The sequence below is a fragment of the Rhipicephalus sanguineus genome, chromosome 2 (genome assembly GCF_013339695.2).
Source record: "Rhipicephalus sanguineus isolate Rsan-2018 chromosome 2, BIME_Rsan_1.4, whole genome shotgun sequence".
Classification (NCBI taxonomy): Eukaryota; Metazoa; Arthropoda; class Arachnida; order Ixodida; family Ixodidae; genus Rhipicephalus; species Rhipicephalus sanguineus.
The window spans coordinates 86111637-86121397 of record NC_051177.1 but is presented as its reverse complement, the minus strand read 5'-3'; the positions used below and the strand labels follow the sequence as shown (position 1 = coordinate 86121397).

The 9761-nt window shown below is 45.6% G+C and overlaps 1 non-coding gene across 1 annotated transcript; it reads left to right on the top strand.

Moving 5' to 3' along the window:
- The first annotated feature begins 8516 nt into the window (after positions 1-8516).
- Trnas-gga (transfer RNA serine (anticodon GGA)) lies at positions 8517-8590 on the top strand. Its single transcript has one exon. It is a non-coding gene; the product is annotated as a tRNA-Ser (tRNA).
- Positions 8591-9761: the final 1171 nt, after the last annotated feature.

Here is a 9761-nt window from a genome sequence, read left to right as displayed (position 1 = left end):
GTAGGTGTGCTATTTTAACGCTTCGAAAAATAAAAGTACAAGTTGAACCCTTTAACTCTTGATTCGCATTCATTCGTTGTTAGTCAGTTATGTAATGCTGCAGTCACAGTCACAACAGATCTATGCGTGTGATTTCTCATCCTACGCAGACAACGAGTTCAAATCAGTTGCACGACTTTCATAATATAGAAGGTTCACAAAAGAAAGTATTCGCAGATGTCCGTGAGTTGATTTCTTTGTTCATAATGCTTTACTAGAGCTCGAGAGCACTGTAAAGCACTCGAAGCCATGCTACTAAGGCGTCGCGTTTCCACCACGTGTCGTTTTCTCGTAGTTTGAATAGAAGAGCACTTCAAACCTGTTCGATGCATTTCAAATTTGGTGCTGCTTCCAACACTTCAACAAAACTAATCTTTCTCGCCACAGTCAATTGCCCGGTTGGGACCTATTACTACGAGAGCGGCTGCGTGCCGTGCCCCATCGGAACGTACTCCGACAGGGAAGCGAGCGAATCCTGCGTTCCGTGCCCTGGCAACAAGACCACGCTGGAAGGGAGGGCTGGCTCTGTGTCTGAGTGCATAGGTAACACGAAAATCATGAATTCCCTTTCACAAGCGTGGGGCAGCAAACCGAACGTGCGTAGTTTGACTTTTGTGTCTTTCCTTATCCTCCACTTCCTCTTTGGACGCCAGACGCAGCACTTCGGCCGTTTATGTGGTTTGAATAGCAAAATGCACAGCGTATGCTGTCATAAGGTACAGCCCACACTTGATAATTGAAAATATCAAATGGAAAGTGAGAACGTTCAGATGTCATTCCACTCTCTTGTATCCGTGAGGTTTGTGTAAGCTGTGCTTGCTGTTCAGTGACGACGCAAGCGCTAGCAACGGGCGTTCCCATGCGTAAAATCAATTCTCCAAGAACGAGAGCGTGAAAAAGGTACAGTTGAATGTATTTTTAAAATATTGCTATTTTGTATTTAGGCGGCGTATTTCGAACTGTGTAGAAGAAATATATCGTTAGAAACTAAAGTGAGTCGGTCATTGCACTTGTCTTTTCGTCATAGCCCCGACATCCACGGCGCGCACAGATTTTGCTATGATAGCGCATATATTCTCCTGCTAGCAGTGAGAATTTCTGTGCGACGGGCCTGTTTCCAGTAAGGAAGCAGTTGGGTGATTGCACTCAACTGCTTCCTAGTTCTGCTTCATAGTCAGTAGTGCGCTTATGTCGAACCGACCTGCCTTGTTCCTGAAGTGTGATTTTGTCAAGTCAGCTCATTTATATAACGAAGGAACGCATTTGGCGAAGTGCCAGACGGAGGTGTCAGAAAGGAGGCTGAGGCTATATTAAAACGGGCGTACACGATACCTAGAACACCCAATGGGCAGTTGTGGGGTTAAAGCTTAAACCTGGACGGTCCTGCGGTCACGGCATGTGCGATAGCCGCAAAAGCACACGGGACACAGAAAAAGACAACACGAAGCGGTCTTCCTCTGTCCCGTGTGCTTTTGTGGTTACCTTTACAACTCATGAATCACCAGCTGGCTTACATCTACACTTTTCTTGTAACTCAAAAAAGCGAAGGCTTGACTGCACTGATGTAAGAGAAATGAGCTGCAGTGAGCAAATGCATATGTATTGCATTAAATCGACCTTTTAAAGGCCTCATGCGAGCGCTTTTGTGTTTGTATCTTTCAAAGGTGTGCAGACTTGAGCGATGTACCCACTACGCGCCTGTAATCAACACGCGTAGCTGCACGTTTCACTGATGCTGCTGTGGCTGATCATGGGTAGAGAGCTATGTACCTCTCACTCGTTATGCACTTCACATGGTGGACCCGTAATGCGATTGTACGCTTCCGCCACACAGTGTTACGTCTCTTAAATTTGCTACGTTCTGTCGAATACGACCGACGTAATGAAGCGGGTTCATGCGCTCAATATCACTTCGTCACACAAAGCGTATAGGATTGGAAATCGCGAATAATAATAATAATTGTTTGGGTTCAACATCCCAAAAGCAAGATATGATTACGAGGGACGCCGTAGTCGAGGGCTCCGGAAATTTCAACCACCTAGGGTTCCTTAACGTGCACCTAAATCTAAATACACGGGCCTTAAGAACTTTCGCCTCGACTAAAAATGCGGCCGCCGCGGCCGAGATGCGATCCCGCGACCTTCGGGCCTGCAGTCGAGCACCATAACCACTAGACCAACGTGGCGGGGCGGATTAGTAATCGTGAATAAATGGCGAATGAATAGTCACGTCATATTCCTGGCGGCCACTGTCCATTTATTTTCTCTTCATTCCTTTTAACGTTTGCTTCAATGTCTGCGTCTTTTTTTTGACTGCGCGTTGCGCTTCCGTTAAACAATTATGCAAACGTTCCTTATCATTATTCCCTTACATCTAAAGGATTCGGCCTACTGTGTGTCATAGCTTAAATATAATTAATAGTTTACTGAGCTGATCCCTATTTTGCACGTGGACGAGTGTTGATGCTAATTATCGTGATTACTTGCCGCAATAAAACTTCAAAAACTACGACAGGAAACGTTGAGTACGCCGTTTACGCTATTTCACCTGAACATGAATTTATGTGATTCATGTGCCACGTTACCATATCTCGGCCAAAGGTATAACCACGGCCGGTGTGCACGTTAACAGGTTCAACCGCGTCAGTCGAAAAGTAAAATAAAATAAAATAAAAGTGTGCCATTGATTGTGCTTACCTTTACCTGTTCAAACTCTCGTCGCAGAATCGCTGTCCACCGGGCATGGAGTTTAAAACTTGTGGCCCGGTCGTCACGCCTAGGTGTTCACCACACAAGATCATCGCCGGTGGACCGCGCAAGCCGGGCTGTTTCTGTCCTGCAGACCGAGTCCTGCACAATGGGAGATGCATTGAGAAACACGAGTGCCCACAAGACTCACCGAGCCAGTTCAAAAGAACTTAACTGATAATCACGGCAACATCGCACTTATTCTCGTCTTTGTCACCAGTACTACAATTTGGAACTTTGGCCCTTTCTGTGGAAAAAAAGGGATCTTGCTGAAAATAAAATATTTATCGTACCTCAATTGTCACTGTTACTTCCGTTTCTCAGCGAACACCGAACGACGGACACGCTTGGGACGCTGTGATGGGAATAGGCTTGCTCAAGTGCATGCTATCGCGTGACATTGCCTTAAGAACAGATATTGCGCCAACGGTAGCCATTTCCTTGTAAGTCAATATGGCGATGCCTTAATCACCTAATTGCACCAGCGAGATCATACCCAAATACTGCGTATTGTTACGAGGAACAGGTTCTCAGGGGTAGTATGACTCGAGGCCCAAAGGACTGTATTTGCCATACCATGTCGTGACCCTAGGTATCTTGCCAGATCTAATAACCACACGCGTTTTGGCCCACGTAGTCTGTTGATATATAGAGATGCACATTGGTAGGCAAGAGCGAACAGCTGCCTCATTTTAGAAACCATCTAAACATTTTTCGTTTGCGGAAGGGATTATTTAGGCTTATTTATTGTTCAGTGTTCCTTTCTATTTTCTATAGCTTGACCGTGGCTAAACGTGAGCTTTTATTCGCGAATGTTTCGACGTTTAACATTTCAGTTTCGCTTTTGTGAATCCTACGGTTATTAATGACACATTGCAGGAAATATTTAGACGTCTGCACAGTGTGCGCAGCACCCACTGTAGTATATCGTTACATTGACACACTAAACAAAATCAAGGGCGTCTCGCGGGGAGGGGTTTATTTCGTGTGGAGGAGTTAGGAACCAACGTGGGTTTGTTTATAGGTGTGTGAGTATGTGTACACATATACAAGACGCAAAAAATGGGACGGCACGGGGGGACGTGGAAACCTCGAGACCAACTCCACTAGCTACGCCATCACTCAATATCAACAAACTTAGATTTGTGTTCATTGCGTTCTTCGTCTCATTAGAGTATAACAGCTTTAATGTGGATGGGCCTAAATTCATTCTGCAATCATCACATACCGTTGACCCACATGGGTCCCATGACGTTTCCACTGTTTTATGCACATAACACGCAAAACACCAGGCAGTGATCAAGAAAAGAAATAACGATAACGCGCAATGTTTATTCCGACGCTATTAGCACAGTCGAGTCAGTAATGATAGTCATACTCTGCCCATAGAGTTACGTTGGAGTTCATCCCCGCTTCAGCAGTCCCGCTCCAGTAACTCGAAACCGAGTCTGTTGAAGACAGTTCGGCCGACTTTTCAGATGGGGCAAGGGCGTCTAACATTGTCGCAGCGATGGATTCAGGCGTGTCCGTCACGCCGTCTGCGATATCGGCGTGGTTACTTTTCATTGTAGACGGGGCGCTCGTCGTATGGCTATAAATACTCGTCGAGTTCGCATTGTACGTAAGATTCGCCGTTGTCGCAAAGCTCTCGATAACGTCTTCATTACCGTCGCCACCAGTCACGATCGACGCGTCATCAGGTTGACGAGTTGCAGTGGCGCTATGAACGAGTGTGGTGCGTGTGGAATTGCCACGGCGAGCAGTCCGCAGCCTGAAGTGACGCCAAGTGACACGTCGGTCGATGTGACCCAGTGGCGACCCAGTGGCGAGAGACGTGTGAATGGCGGGAGGTGAGGGAGGGGCCACGTGGCGAGCTGGTGGTCCTTCTGAAAGGCGAACGTTGGCAGCGTGAGCATCACCCGCGATCGGGAGGTCACTTCGCTCGCTGCAGCGGCCGCGTTTGCGAAAGGAGCGCGCTGTTCAAACAGAAATAAGTAATAACTCTGCCATTTAGTTCGCGCTCGTCCTGTGTGTCCCTGTTCGTTCGTTTCGTGCGTCCTGCTTTATGTTTGGGCAGTGCGCTTCAAGTGTCGAGCTGTGACGCATGATAGTTCGCGCTCGTCCTGTGTGCGTTCTTTTCGTGCGTCGTTTGGGATTGAGCGACGCGCTGCCAATTTCGTGCTGCTTTCCGTTCTTCGCGTTACATTCCACTTTGTTGCTATCGCATTCATTGCTTCGCCGTTGCGGCGAAACTGTGACTACTGTGAACCCACGTAAGCGAATAATTTTTTGTTTCACTGAGCGACGTTCACAGAAAGTTTATAGAAAAAGTAGGCAGCTATGGAGCTAAAATGAGACTGTGTAGGAAAAGAAAGAGAACCTCCAGAACTCTCAAACAGCAACAACTGAATTCGTGTAGCTTATGTCTATCGCTACTCGATTTTGTCGATAGAAGAGAAAGCGAATTTATTGTTGTCGCAAGAGTGACAGATTAGTGAGCGGTTGCGTCTCACTTTAACAAACAGAAAGAGAGCTGTGTTTTAATCTTGCCTTTCGTGGGTCGGAGTAATGCAAAAAAGACGCTTTTAGGTTGAAAAACTACATAAATAGGAATCTATATGCCACATTGTACAGCTTTGCACTGGCAGAATGAACTGCGACGAAACACCGCGTTTTCACCTGTGGTGATGTCTTCTTGTAGTCTTTGAGGGCTAAGCTCTCGAGCATTGGAGATTAGCATGAAGACCACTGAAAAAGACACAGCACTATGACTCAACAATTGACTACTTGAACCACCAAAAGTTGAGGTTCGCTGAAGAAGCGGTAGATATGTATATATGCAATGCACAATTAAAGGGATCCCAAACTGTAAACACTATTACTGCACTCTGCGCTGTTGTACAAATTGCATCGAGCCGAGTGTTATGCTGCTGAGGCACCAAAAGGTGAAGGCACAAAAGGAAGCGAACGAAATTCTGAAGGCCAGTGGTGTGGAAGAGACGTGTGGACTCTACTGTTTGTGAGATTTTGGTCATCCTTCTTGTCTGTCTGTACATTCAGGTCAGCCCAAGTGAGGGTGTAGTGAAGAAGAGCGAGTGCCGGTGTTTTCAGCAAACATCCGTTAAGCAGCTAATAATTCTAAGCCCTACATGCGCAGGAGAGGGATGAAAGCGTGAGCTAGCTTGTGCTTAAGGTTGGACGTGCGGTATGTATACTGCAGTAACAGCTCCTGCAAGTGTGGTTGCGAGAAGTGTGACGCACGCTTACGCGTTTCGTGACTTCCGTCTCTGCCACGACTCACTGAGGTAATAGTATTCGCGAACTTCACGCTTGAGTTGTTGGGTTGATGTTGTCAGCTACAGGCTTGAATGCAAGGACCTACCAAGCCCGACGAGCGAGGCCCCTGCCACCGCCAGCACAAGCACCATAGCCAGCTGGCCATTCTTCGGATCTTGCCTGAAAACGACAAAAAACAAACACTAAAAAAAAACAGCCACGGTAAAAATAGCTTGTACAATGTCTGAGTAAGTAAAACTTGCGGATGATATTAAGTGAGCGATAACATCAACAGGTATTAATAAATCTCACAGAGTCTCTTGCAATCACCTAAGACGACTTGAAGGCGAAAGCCTTCTCCTTTTTATCCTTGGTCGATGTATTTATCCTTCCCCTCCTCCTCTCCGTTGAAGCTTCCTGCCCCTCACGCGGTGCCGCCGGCCCACCTCTGACCGAGCTACGATCTCATGCGATTACGTCGTCACAGGCCATAATGACGTCACAAAATTCGGCGATTTGTGACGTGATGATGACTTCAATCTTCACATCTCGTATGACGTCGTCCGATGTTTGGTACCATTCGTTTTGTCGCCGACGACGGTCACTTTTCCCGTTTGATTATGTATATAAGGCTTTCGCCCTAAACTATAATCCCCATTCCTCACTCTTACAAAAATGTATGTAGACAGTCTATAGACTGCCTTAGAATGGGGTCCATTTTTGTAAGGGCTGCAGACCGGATTCTTGAAGGGAGTTCGGCTTTTGACACACTGCCTATACATCGGGGAATGCTTTTAATTCTCCATTCGCACATACCATGCTACAGCTGGTTCCGAACTTCTCGCTTTCAAAGAAGAGCAACAAATATTGAGGCGATGAGGACTAGGAGGAAAGCCGATGAGAGTAACGTTGGGTGAAGGCATGGATTTGTTCGGCCCCTTGAATCGTATTATTTACGGCGACATCCGGTGAGCGCACGGCTGAGTTTCCGAGATCTGTTATGTAAAGCACCGCACCGGAGGTATTAAAACGTGCAGCGTTTTAAGAGATACGGGTCGCGTCGAGCATTGCTCGCGTTCCGTTTGGGGACGATCATTCTCATGTAGTGGCTCACGTTTAGCAGGAATTGACATGCACGCTGGATATACGCAAAAGCACCATAGCGTCTGCGCATTGGGGTGATGTTAATGACTATGACTGGCGTTTAGGTTTTATGTGCCACCGACTGATATTTTCAAACCCAAGTGAAGGAAAATTATATGTAGAGAGGGTAAAAATAATTCTCTTACAATAACAGTTGCTAACTATATGAAATTTAGTTTTAGCGACGCACATAGATATAGATATTTTTTAAAAGATATCTGCTGAATATACGGAATCCTGCGAATATGTCCTAACAAAAATGGCTAAAAACACCCCGCAAATGAGCCTCAGGAAAGAGTAGAAGACAGAATGTGTGAGAAGCTCTGAGAGAAAATCTGAGAGAAGCAGTAAAAAAACACTCTTGTATTCCTCTAGATTAGCAGAATAGCTGAACAGCATAGTGGTGTTATCCCGTATAGTAATATTTGTATAATGCAATCGGATAGGCAATATTTTACTATGGTTTGCGTCTCGACGCCATCTTGACCTGCACGCTGGCACAACTTGCACGTGAGTATTTAACAGCACAAACGAAGCAAAGCAAATAAACAAATAATAGTCGCAAGATACAGCAACGAGGTTCATCACTTATTCAAACGTACCTGTCACGCGCTTTAACTGTCAATCAGATATAAAAATAACAAAAAAAGAAAAACGATGTTGCAGTGCATAGAGGACGTGTACTTACTCGTTTACCACAGCTACGTAGAGGAAATACAAGAGACTGATTAAAGTTTGTATAGCGGTTGACATTACAACTTCAAAGTACTTCGTGCCACATCAATAACTGACAGGCGCTTTTGTTCTAAGCGCCTTGCTTCGGCAGTAACCGGCAATTTCAGATTCCAAAAGCACCAGCACTGAAAGTTACTACTGGTATAAAATGGTCACAATTAATGAAATGTCACGTATAATGATATGGACTTAGATTAGTTTGCTTGTTTATCTATAAGTTGATATTCTGCACATCCCCAGTATTTATTATCTTTAAGCAATTCCCTTGAAATGATGAAACTTCTCCCCCTGTCACCGACAATTCTCTAAAAAAATTAGGATATGCGAAGGGCGAAGCAAGGCATGCACCTTATGAAAGGGAAAATAGACAACCACCCATTGGTAGCACGAAGCCACAAGGAAATCCATGGATTCCAAAGGAATGCAAAGGATTTCGTTGTGGCTTGGTGCTAAAAATGGGTGGTTGTCTACTTTCTCTTTCTTAACCCTTCCGACACCTTGCGGGATTCCGCAGAACTGATTTTTAATGTGTGTCCAGTTGCTTCGAGTTGTCGATGAATTCGCCCTCGCTAGCTTCCTGGTTAGCTCAATTGGTAGAGCGACCGCCCCGGAAAGGCGTTGGTCCCGGGTTCGAACCCCGGACCAGGACGAATTTTTCGGCGACTAAGAGGCTTTATTTCTCAGAAATCTGTATGGATTTCCTTGTGGCTTCGTGCTACAAATGGGTGGTTGTCTATTTTCCCTTTCTTAACCCTTCCGCCACCTTGCGGGATTCCGCAGAACTGATTTTCAAGGTGCCTTATATATGCATTCAAAAGCGATAAGTACAATGATAAGTACCATGAGTAACCATGATAGCTACAGTGAGTACCCTTCAGTATTCGATGTCAATTAGTTAAATATTAATTCAACAACGTACGCGCTATATGGAAAGTGTTAGTTGTACACTCTCAGAACACTTTCATTTACATTTTTCTTATTGCTGCGTTCCAGTTAAAACCTGAGCTAATATTCCATGCTTTGCTCTGGGTCATTGTATGTCCGCCTCATATGGACGCGGCTAAAACATTGCGCCCCTCAGTTGGCGCTTTGTCAATTAAATATTAGGGATGAATCAAATACCACGATTCTGGTTGTGCTTCGGCGCTTGCGATTCTGCTATAACTAAGTTTTCTTACTCCATGCTTTCTTCGTCTCATGCGAAGGCGCTGCAAGTCTGCTGCGACCGCATGTAAGTCGGAACACGACTGCAAATGGGGTTGTGGGACCCATTTGACAATTAATATAGAAATTGTACCGGCAAACTTGCGATTGTCTTCACTGAGCACACGACAACTTTTACCGTGGCGTTGCACTGCTGACCCTGAGGTCACGCGTTAGTTTCCCAGAATGCGGCCACAATGAAAAAGAAAAAGAAACGCTTGTGTGCTATACTGAATTGTAATTCAGAAACACCGCAATGTCGAATATGAGCCACAGTCGCTAGCTACAACGCCCGTCGACGACGGTGGGTTGCAGTGAAACGACGAACCTGATAATTTGGTTTCGTTAGTACACTATGAAACTGTTACAGCTGGATGGCAGGCTCACTCTGGCCTTCCAGGTACCTGAGTTGTGAATAATTTTTATGAGCATAACACAAAATGGACAAAAAGTCGGAACATGCTTTTCCTGTAACATATCCGCATGCACACACACACACACACACACACACACACACACACACACACACACACACACACACACACACACACACACACACACACACACACACACACACACACACACACACACACACACACACACACACACACACACAC